We start from the raw sequence: 11831 nt of genomic DNA, 5'->3' as shown, positions 1-11831 counted from the left end.
AATTTTCCTCCTAAAAATATGAATTATACCCCTCAATTTTTTTCTCAAAACTATATAATGGCATCCTAGCTCCATCCCTTAGCAACAATTCAATGCACATCTTCTAGCATTGAAAAATATTTTGGCCCTATGGAGGAATGGCAAATATGAAGAGAGGATTGAACCTGTGGAACAACGAGGGTTTTTGGGTTTGGTTTGTTGTTTAAGGAATTAAGGGAATCATTAGGTTTCTTAAATATTTGCAGGTGGATCTACCTCACATTGAAAGTTTAATTCCACACATTCTGAAGCTAGTACACTAATGTATTATAGTCAAATCCTAGAGCATTGTTGGTGCACTAAGATGACTATTTAAATCAATCTTAATTCCTACATTACAATATCAACCTGGGATTTGTCTGTCTATTTCAAGGATGTTACCACTATATGTGCAATAGAGGTCAGAGGCTGTTACATGACTAAACGAGTCTAATATTTCATCAAGTCGTTGCAAGAAAGTATTAGCAAATCCTTAATTCTCGAAGTTCAATCAAAGACAATTCAAGCCACAAATCTAAATGCAATCATATCTGTTGTGTAACAGAAATGAATTTCAAGCAGATGCATTAAAAGAAACCATATCTAATGGAATGTTGTCTGATCTAGTAAATGGAAAGAATCACTACAGTAATAAACAATGAGTAACTACTTTAATCTTGAACATGAATCAGAAAGAGCATCAATCAATCGTAACACTTAGCTTATTCAACACAATTCATTAAAGTAACAACATTAAAGAAACATCATTAAAGATCTATTTCAAATGCAGGTATAAAGAATAACTTGATCTTATAAAAGAACAGTAATAAATAATCACAGGAAATGAGGAAATAGTTATAACAAAAAGGAGCAATGAATCTTCTAGTGATCGGGCCCAAAGCCTCCATAAGTTATTGTTGATAAAGATCAAAACGTGATTAAGAAAAGATCTTTGTATTGCTCATTAATTGAAATAATAAAGGTACATAATTACTGTAATGTCAAAATATGCTCTTGTTTGATACAAAGATACAAGAATGAGTAAGAGTCAAAATCCCCTGATCCTTTTCACCCATCGGTATCATATAGTCTAATGGAAAACTAATGGATGAAAGTGAATCCTAAGGATCAAGATAACCTCAGGATTTAACGGCTAAATGATCAGATTTCTATTTGCTGAATTAGCGTTCTCGTTCATATCTTTTGCTAGCTCATATAGCCAAGGAATGGTCCTTTCCTAGTTTGGTGATGTTGTTCTATCAACTGAACAACAATTGTCTAATTCTGATTTCCTATGCATAAAAGCAAGAAAAAGTTAGTCTTTTCATGCTAAAAACATGCACTCTGTTTGGTAATTGATTTTACCTAACTTTCACAATCTTTTTTTCCAAATCCTTTCAGAGAATGAAGACAAATATATAAAAGAGAGTGATTTATTAAGTAATGTAAGGGTACAAACATACCTTTTCTGTGACCCAACATACTCCCTTGCTTACCTTTTTTCATGTCCTCATGCAAGAAGATGATTAACATGTAATTATGTTAAGGAATAACCAGGGTAGGTCTCTTTTGGATATATCCGAAAACCATTTTTCTTCTTAAGCATTGCAAATGCTCGACCTTCTTGGCATTCTGCCAATTCATAGTCAAAATGGTACCCGTCAGGCGGATACAAATAATAGGGCTTTTATATTAGCAACCTATCCATGTAGGGCCCATGGATAAGATAAGATTGTTGAAATTAACCAAACGAGCATCAACAACTTTGAAATTTTTGTAACCAAACAACTCTCTGTTCTTAATGATGTTGGAGGAAGCCATCCATCTCTATTTTGTAGCAAGTAAGGATTCTTCTTTAATATCCTGGAAATATTCCACTCCGGATTTTACAGTATCTTTATGGAGTGGACCTAGAGAGGCCACAGTCTTTGGTTGTTCCATAAAGCGTTTGTGTTGTACAAAAAGGTGTGCGGGTTTTGTATGTTCTCCCCTAACCCACAGATATAATTCATGCTCCCTTTTCTGGAAAAAGGTTACATGCCTTAGCCCACTTAATATGATTATAGGAAAAAGAAATGAAAGCTTGAAATTGAACATATCCAATGATGAAGGGGCTAGGGTTAGCATCCCTTTCGTCCTCCAAAAAGAAGTTGTGTAAGTATAATTCACAGAGAATACATTTCACTTTTTCATTCTTCTCTTTGCAGCATTGAATAAAGTCTGGGGTTGATTTAAATTCCATTGGTTTACCAACCCTGATAGCTTTGACCTTTAACATCAAATACCTTTCAAGAAAAAATAATGCATAATTGGTAGTAGGTGACCTACAAGACAAGGCATCTGAATAAATGGAGCAAACAGTTTTAATTTTCTCTATAGATTTCTGAAGTTGATTCTGTACTTCTTTTACTTTCTTCTGCTCATCTTTGAGACTAGAATAAGTCTCATCCTTTGTTGTAGTCATCTCATCAAACTTCTTCAATAAATCCTTATGAGTTTGTAGGGGTACTACTTCTCTTTGATACTGTGCTAGAGTATGTTGTAGTTCTGCTAGTTCTTTTTGTAATTTTCAGATGGTAGCCTCCCTTACCAAAGGAGTGTACAGGGGTGTATCTTCAATCTGGACCGCTGTATCATAGGTCACCACCAAGTCGGTCTGATTAGTTGTTTCCGCTGTATCGATCGTTTGAGAATTTTATGAAAAGTTTGTTTGAACCGCAACATCCATCAAGTCTGTAGAAAAATCTGTCTGAGTCTTCATCAAATAGGTGAAAATGTCTTCAACTTGGGTTATGGGGTTTTTAGTATGATGTATTTTAGTTTGAATTCCAATTGAATTTACAGGGGTGTCTTCTGTTTGCATTCCAGTGGTCCGAAGGAGGTTTTCGCTTTGAGAACCAATGGTTTTTTATTCTACTTTGTTCCTGTGAGCCTTTCTTTCTTCTTTCAACCACTTCCTCAAGTGTTTGATCTTTTTCCTCAATTTCTTATTCTCCTTGCTCAATAAATTCATCCTCACACTATCTACTTCCCTTGCCTCTTCAGTGATATGTTTGAATGGAGAAGATACAACCGTATTTGTTTTAGGCAAAAGAGGGGTTATATCATTACTAGGGTCATGTTCCAATAAAACAATATCTCCTGACTGAGTTTCTGACTCAGGGCTTCTTTCTATTTAAGTTTCTGGCTGAGAACTTCTTCCTATAGAGAAACTTTTGTTATCAGAAAAACTAGTGTCCATTCAGAGATGCTAGTCCCACTAAGACGGGTAGCTATCTTAGAAACAAACAAACTAAAGTTACTTGCATTTTCCTTTATGAGAAATAGATGAGAGAGAAGCAGAGAGTACCAACCTCAGTCTTCCGCTTGGCTCCTTGCTTGTTTCCTTTGACAGATCTTTGCCACTCCTTCCTCACTTGTCCCACTTCAAAGAACACTTGTAGAGTCAAAGAAGCATAATACCATTAAATCATAGAGATCTATAATCATAAACAATATAGGATCACATATATATTGACCATACAAATGCATATATCAATTCAATATTCAAAGACATACAAGAATATGGAGGAAAAATCAAATAGATTTATTGATAGAAGTAGTAGAAGAGAGGATTACAACCCATTGATCTGACCCAGCGCCATCCTCCCAGCATGAAAGCCCTTCTTCACCTCATGAAAAGCTAGATCACCCAACACTATAATGTTCCACAAAGAAACCAACAACACTTCGTTACAAGATGCAAAATTCCAGCCTCTGGATCTCTAGGATGAGGGATCCATATATAGATGTTTGCAGGTGGGTGAGTCAGCTTCTAGGTTTTTTATTAGTGTCATTTCTCTGATAGTTCTCAGTTCCACTTGGAGATTTCATGATCTCTTACTCATCCCTGTGTGAATTCAGAGAGGCAAGTGTTACAGGAGAAGTTTTTGGAAGATTCCATGATCATCCACCTTGCAAACTGTCTCTGCCATTCATCTACTCTCGCCCATCACACCCCATAGAAGACCTTTTCAGTATGCATCACACCCCCCATGTGCATTAGGTGGGATGCATCACACTTTGACCATGGAGCAGGTGAGATGGTCCACTTTCGACTAGTTTTAGGTAGTTTTTCATGGAGAACTTCTAGGAGATGATGTAATCAGCTGACCTTGTTCCTTTAGGGTATGAAAAAACACTTTTAGGGACTTAGAATCCCTTGGTTTATGGACATATAAGTTTGGGGTTGCAGTGCCCAAATATGTCTATAATAGTTGCCCCCTAAAGCATGAGGTTGTAAATCTTTTGATGTCGGGTGAAATGCTTTATCATGAGGATCCGAGGTTTTTCGAACTGGAAGGTGACCTGTAATAAGATACAATACAATACATTATCTTCATAATATTTTCATGATCTAGCTGAGGTAGGCATTCCCATGCTCAACTTTATAAATTCATTTTCATGTACATTGGACAGACAATCGTCTGTATGGCAGACTGATGATTCTGGTAGAGCCATCATCCTTTGGCTTGGATGATCATCTGTGCAGCTATGATGCACATTTGATGTCTTTATTTTCCTAAATATATCGCAGCCTGGATGGATAAAACTAGATCCAGGGTCTTCAAAATCATTCAATCTTCGCCCGAAGTACAAGTCAATCCATGTGAAAAGATGTTCTGAAGTCGAACATGGAAAGACATCACCTAATTATCAGCCAATGATGTAAGCTATTAACAGGCGTGAGAGGAATTACCGATAATGATAATGACCCTCAAGGTACTGTAGTACAATTCACGTGGTGTGAAAATGGGATTTGACGTCGAACACCACACAAAATCTTTTCGTCGAAGGCCATTGATGTAAACCTGTCGCCGAAAGTGAGAAACTTGCCATTGAGGCATGCAAGCTTCAAAGTACTGAAAGGGTTGTTCCTAAGTCAACTTCTTGGATAATGAGCTGATGTCGACAAGAAGTGACCCGTCGTAGGAGGGTCTTAATGAATCCCATATCTACGACACGAAACGGAGCAAATGATTTCGTGGAGGTGAAAATGATCTGATGATATAAGGTTCAGGGTGGCAGTCATGAAAGAATGAAGGGTGAAGGTATTGCAGTGGATGAGACACAAGCTGGGTTGGTGAATTCTCTGAGTGACTTCTCTTGAACATATCGGCGACACTGAAATGGATTGGTAGCGTTAACCCCAAAAATGGATGGTACGATGGACCAATTGTGATATTACCGGTGAATGGAATAATCCAACCTGACTCAATCATGGTGATGGAGTGAAAGTGTCATGTTCAAGAGCGACCTGCTACCAATAAAGTTTCTTCAAGTTTTTTTCCCAATTTTTCCCTAGTCATTTATGACCAGTACCTCTTTATTTTTTTCAAGCTTGAGGAGGATAACATATGCTTGTTCTATAATTTGCCCTTTGGGAAAACTTGTCGCTATGTTTTAACGAGCCTAGCGACAGTGAAACTTGTTCTTGTTTGCATGGACAAGTTTGTCGCTATTGTTTTAACGAGTTTAACAACAAAGAAAACTCGGTCCTTTTCAATTTTAGAGAGTCTGAAAAGAGTCGGAAAGAAAACTCCAGTAATCCTTTTTTCGTAATATAATCCCTTAAGTCCGAAAAAGTATAAAATAATACGAAAGGGATGACGTTTTAGTAGTTTTAACGAGCCGAACAAGACAAGCGCTCGATCTTTTTGTGCAATGTTCCCTCAGGTCCAAAAATATTAAAATCTAGAGGAGGGATGGCACTTCCAATCACTTTAATGAGCTGGAGAGGCCAATTGCTCGGCAATCTTTTCATATTTTACGAGTCAGATGAAAAGAGCTTAAAGGAGACTCATTTTTTTACGAATGAGTGATGTTATCGGATAGCACCTGGTTCCAGGTAAGGTTTGGAACTCTTCAATCACGACAGTGTAAAGAAAGTGGCTAATAGAATCACTCGTCGCAGCTGTTCCTCAAAATGGGTAAACAATCAAATGGAGGCGTATGATTGGCTAAAAAAGAGTGGAGGTGATGGTTAGAACATGACCAAGGCTCAAGCTGATAATGATGCGATCACAATGGTTATTTACCAGAGGTGGGCTCATTTTTAAATGAGCTTAAACTCTAGTGGAACATATGCTCATTGCTAGGTTTATTTTTTAACGAGCTTGAACTTCATGTAAAACTGCTCGTGACTAGGTTTACCTTTTAACGAGCTTGAACTTTGCGGAAACATTGCTCGTAACTAGGTTTATTTTTTAATGAGCTTGAACTTTGCAGAAACATTGCTCGTAACTAGGTTTATTTTTTAACGAGCTTGAACTTTGCGGAAACATTGCTCGTGAGGTTTGCATGCCCCCAGTATGATGAAAAGGAGAGTCTCTTGTAACCAGATGGAAATCACTGCGGTGAAGCAGGACGACTTCGTCCAGAATAGACGAAGGTGAATGGTGTGACAGACCAATCACATAATCTGCAAGGAAACTTATCTTTACAGCTAGGTGCATGCCCCCCAAGCTTCATCACATTCACCACACTACTCATGGCAATTAGGTGGATGGGATGAAGGTTCAAGAGATACCGATTTTGCTCAGAATCCACCGTATTTACAGTATTTGATAGAGAATAAAAAACTGAAGGATGATTAAGGTCGCTGGAATAATCTTTGTGGTAATCCGGAAGATGGGAACGATGGTGGTAATCTTCTCATGGTTCCTCTCCTATCATCATTGACTAAATGATTCCTTCACCTGTAGAATCTACATGCGACCAAGGATATGAAAAGGTACCATATTCCTTAGACCTATCTATCCAAACACTCGATGAGTGTTGATTTGGGTTTTCCCCCCAGGCCATGAAAATTGATTGCTGCAATATTTCTATTGGGCTTGGGGGCAATACCTGGCGATGATCCATGCTGACAAAATGTTTGGGAATTTTCTGAATCTTTTAGATATAGAAGATACCATATTGTAGATTCCTACCATGGCCACTTCCACTAGATTGTTTGGAGGTGGTAGGGTAAAAGTACCCATCAATGTAGGGTCTTTTAGTAGGCCTACTCCGATATTTTGAAGCTATTGAGAGCTTCCGTGGATCATCGGGATGCTTCCTGTAACTTGTGAACTGTTGGGGAGAAAGGTTTGTTGGTCGACGATTGTAATTCCTCCTTGAAAAGGAAATGAAATCTTTCTGAAGTATGTCGATACAACAGTGGCCATAGCATAAAGCCAGGACCTTCCTAGTAGGATGTTGTAATCGAGGTTTCCATCGATAACTTCAACATCAATTTCTATTGTTTTTCCCCCCAGTTCAACTTGAAAGTTACTTAAAATCCCGTACAGGGTGTATGTCCATCCATCGAATGCTTTTAATGTCATTGATGATCTTGACAAGGGTGGTGATCCTAAAGTTTTCCAGCAACTCATTGACATGATGCAAGTAGATGCCCCCTCATCAATAATTGTTCGATGAACAGTTTTGCTGAGGGCTTTCACTTGAATGAGGAAAGCGAGTTGAGCTGGTAATTGAGGTTCATATCCTTTATGATTAAAGGCCACGAGATTGGAATCCACTGGGTCAATCCCACCTATTGCTAATAATAGAGCCTGCTTTTGGGAGGGGCAATTTTGTAGAACTTCAAGTGTCGACATAGCGGACTGCGATTGAGCCAGGTCCTCTAATATATTATAATTTTGTGCTACTCTGGAACGAGGATTAAATGTCGATTTGTGTACTACTCCCTTTGGTGGCTTTATCATTATCTCAGGAATGATGGGTGGCACAACTTCGGTCGAAGTTGTTGTCGAACTACTAGGTTGATCAGTAGCCTTGTTGTTCGACAGCTATGCATTCCCGTAATATTTATTCCTTGTCGATATCAAAGCATCATTTTTCTATTTTTAAATGGACAACATAAGCACTTGGGAAGGGGAAGCATTGTCGCTAGCAACCAGATTGGTTTCTGGGTTTGGAAACAGATCAGTCAATACCGCTGAGGTTTTTGAGTTCTTGAAGAATTTATTAATATCGGCTTTATGTGGACAATCTTTCGTCCAATGATCCTCATCGCATATGTGACATCCCGAAGGAGGCCTCCTTTGCCCAGAAGGGTTCGCAAAAGATTTCTCAAGAGACAAATCATCCTGTTTCTTCTTTTTGCTTTTCTTTTTCTTCTTGCCCCCTGGTTGCCTCGGTTCTTTGCCTTTGTCCGTCGACATGACATTAACCTCCGAGGCAAGAAGTTCTTCATTTGCATTTTGACCGGAAACCGTGCGGTATTTCTTAGATGTAGCCTTTGCGATTTTCGTGCTGGTCGTGCCTATCACGCCATCGCTAGCATGAGAGTATTTGTTTGATTTAGGAGGAGTAGGAACAGAAAACTCTGGTCTAGGAGCATTAGGGATTTTGTCATAGAGCAAGCTAGACTGAGTATAGATCAAGTCTAGATATTGCGCACAAGCGATGACTTGCTCTTCAGTGACAACCCCCCCTTAGCCACATCTTCTGTAATAGAAGGTAACAATGACTTAATAAACCATTCAGCTAGCAGCTGATCAGGAATATATGTTTTCACCATTTCACGACGACGCCACCACTCATGACTATGATCAGATATGTGAGTGGCTGTCATCTGCTTAAAATTGGTAAGAAGCTCCGTTCCTGTTTCATACCTTATTTGTAACTGAAAATGGGTTAAAAAGGTGGTGGCAAGGGCACTGAAGTTATCGAATGAAGCTCTAGGTAATTTGATGTACCATTTTGCTGCCAGACCAGTTAACATTCGCTAAAAAAGGCGAAACCTAATCGTATCATCATTGAGAGTGTTAGACAAACACCACAGATGAAAGGTCATCACATGATTCAATGGATCTTCACCTAGATTTCCATTGAATTTAGGGATATCTGACGAAAGTTTATGAGGAATCGCTGGCCACCAAGGGGCATAAGCAATTGGATCATTTGTTAACCGATTCAGATCTGGTAACTCTAAAGTTGCTACGAAGGGCATTTGTTGATTCAGGTTTGGCGAAGCATACCCAGGATAAGATGGGATCTCCTGAGCTGTGGGTCTTTGCATGCCAACATAATGTATTTGATGCTGATAACTTTGATAAGGTTGATGGGTGTAACCATTATGATATGATTTTTGGTAACCATTTTGAATATATGGCTGCCCATTACGTGCAAAGCTTTGTTGCTCAGGTCCTCGGTAAGTTTGCTGGAATTGCAGTTGTTGATATTGCACCAGCCATGGCTATGAGACCATTTGCTATTGCCCAATACTGGATGTTTGACCAAGATGAGGGGTTATGGTACTCATTTGAGTCTGGGTCGCTTTAGTTAAGGATCCAGTAATCGGCGGTTGTGATTGAGTCACAGAGACAAGAGGTTGTTGCATTATGACCTAAGAAACTTGAGGTTGACATACAATAGGCAATGCTTGTACTACCGTCATGATAACTGGTGTAGTGGGAATATTCGACACAGGTTGATCTAGTTGTATATAATATACAACTCTTGGTTGTTGAGGCAGTATTGGTATCCAACCATTGGATGTGATTCCAGCTTGACCCGAATTCTGTTTTGAACTCACGTATGGTTGTTGTTATAGACATTTTTGGGCCCTACAATCCCAAGCATGAAATTTCCATAAACCAAGGGCTCCTAAGTCCCTAAAAGTGTTGTTCTAACCCCTAAAGGAACAAGGTCAACATATTACAGCTTCTCCCAGAAGTTCTCCATGAGAAACTGCTCAGAATTGGTCAAAACAGGATCATTGCAGCTGCTCCACTGGCTAAGTGCGTTGCATCTCACCCAAATACACTGTGAGGGTGCGTTGCATTTCAAAAGTCCCTTCTGTGGTGTGCGATGGGCGAGAAATGACAAATGGCAGTGTCATTCCGCGAGGTGGAGAGGCAATGGAAGCTTCTAGAATCTTCTCCTGTGACACTTGCCTCACTGAATTCGACCAAGGATGAGTAAGAGGCCATCAGTCTCCAAGTGGAAGCAAGAAATATCAGAGAGAAGACACTAATCAAATCACAAGCTGACTGATCCCCCTTACAGATATCTATATATGGATCCCTCATCCCAGAGATCTAGGGGCTGGAATTTTGCATATTGTAAGGAATTGTTGTTGGTTTCCTGAGACAAACATCAGATTGTTGGGTGATCTAAGCTTTGTTTGAGGTGAAGAGGGGCTTCTTTGCTGGGAGGTTGATGCTGGGTCAGAACAACCGGTTGTAAATCCTCTTGGCTCTTTTCTTGTTTATCAATAAAAGCTATTTGAGTTTTCCTCCATGCTTTTGTGTCATTGATGCTTGTTACATTTGTATGGTCAATTTACATCTGACCCTAAATTGTTTATGATTATAGATCCATGTCTTTGTATAGTGTTATGCTTCTGTGATCTTACAGGTACTTTGTGAAGCTGGGCGTGCAAGGGAGCAGGTAGCTGAGGACTATCAAAGAAGAGAGGGATCAAATCAGGAGATTGGCGCAAGACAGAGGTTGGTCTTTCTGTTCCTCTCTATCTGTAATTCATAAAGGAAAAACAAAAGTAGCTTTTCTCTGTTTGTTTCTAAGGCAGCTGTCACACCTTAGTGGGATAGAGTAGTTCTAAATAGACACTTTTCCCTCTAACAAAATGGCGACTCCACTGGGGAGATAATTAGTTTTTTTGTTTATCATTCTTTGTTGTTTGTTTCATAAACTTACAAGTAGCGATCGAACTGCATTTGCCATAACAAATGCAAAGTAGACAACTGCTACTTCAATCCATCTACTGGATCTATTTATGATTTAAACAACTGATTCACAAACTATTTGATTGCCCTTGTGATAGCTCTTAGATCCTCCTTAGATCTACCCCTGATTGTTGCATTACTGATTGCTTTTTGCTCGGCCAAAACCCAAGAACCGAACTGCAAAATGTGACCCGGAACCTGAACAGAGTCTCATTTCTGGCCCAGCGCAGGTACTGTTCAGAGATTTTGAATTTCAGCGCACTTCCTGAGTGGCCAACCTGCGCTGCATTTTAGATTCTCTCTGTTACAGGTGCGCTGATCAGACTAGCTCTGTATAGTTGTGGCTTCTGTGATTCATTCTTTCCAATTCTATTCCTGAATTTTGTTGCCTGTGATCAGTATATGTCTATTTGAAACCCCTTTTCCTTATTGTTATTCCGCCTCCTTTTTACAAAAGAACTGTAGATGTTTTTGTGTGTTTGTTGAGTCATTTACAGTTCTCCTTTGAAAAAGTAGCGTAATCATACTGTCGTCCTTTGATTTGAATCTATCGCAAGTGTCGATTTCAATCGTAGGAAAGAGCTTGATTGTTGTTGATGGTCGATTACCCTGTTACTATTGCTTTTGGTCTGAATTTGTAATTTTATAGTGTCAAGAACAAGTATTCATTTCAAAATCGTAAGGTGTTGTAATCGTCTCCATTTTTTTGATTTTGAAGAGAAGCTTGTTGATATTTGTCGCTTGAAAAGAAATTCAGATTTGTGCATCAAATTTATTTTTAGCATTCATATACTAAGAAAGTCGAAAACAAATACATGCATGTGCATTTGCATATAGACAGTCTAATTGGCTTGATTTAGGAAAGTGCATTTAGAGTGTGCTCTTTGCTCTTTGTGAAAAGATTCTGTCTTTCTTTTCCCTAGTAGCTAGGATTTTCATTGCATAAAAGAGATAAAAAGTTTGTTTATCATCTTAGATTGAATTTTAGGAATTACATCTACATCTCGTGGTGAACCCGAAAGGGAAACTTCATAAAAAATATCAAATTAAAATAAATTCAATGAATCTAACAATGCT

The sequence above is a fragment of the Pinus tabuliformis genome, chromosome 8 (genome assembly GCF_031772625.1).
Source record: "Pinus tabuliformis cultivar Carrire ecotype Pingquan chromosome 8, CPIR1, whole genome shotgun sequence".
In the NCBI taxonomy this organism is placed as follows: Eukaryota; Viridiplantae; Streptophyta; class Pinopsida; order Pinales; family Pinaceae; genus Pinus; species Pinus tabuliformis.
Note: the sequence above shows the minus strand (reverse complement) of the source record.